Consider the following 270-nt stretch of genomic DNA (forward strand, 5'->3'; position numbering starts at 1 on the left):
TCTAAATGTTTAATATCTCAGCCAGAGCATAGTGCAGTCCTAGAAACATTAGCCACCTTTATATCTTTTATCTCTTAATTGCTTCAGTCAGTTGACTGTGGCCATGCTGGGGCACCATTTTGTAGAATTTTTAGTCAAATGAATCAATCCTACTACTTTTTGTTTTAAACTTGGTGCTTACTATATCAGTCACTTTTGCTGAACTGCTAAGTTACAGGGATGTAAACACATCAATACTGGTTGTCAAGAGATGGTGGGGGACAAACATAG

General features: G+C 37.4%; 1 protein-coding gene across 1 annotated transcript in view; it reads left to right on the forward strand.

The window, feature by feature from the left end:
- LOC106875879 (TATA box-binding protein-associated factor RNA polymerase I subunit C) overlaps positions 1-270 on the forward strand; it is a 17042-nt gene that overhangs the window by 13876 nt on the left and 2896 nt on the right. The window lies entirely within an intron of this gene.

This window comes from Octopus bimaculoides, chromosome 2 (genome assembly GCF_001194135.2).
Source record: "Octopus bimaculoides isolate UCB-OBI-ISO-001 chromosome 2, ASM119413v2, whole genome shotgun sequence".
In the NCBI taxonomy this organism is placed as follows: Eukaryota; Metazoa; Mollusca; class Cephalopoda; order Octopoda; family Octopodidae; genus Octopus; species Octopus bimaculoides.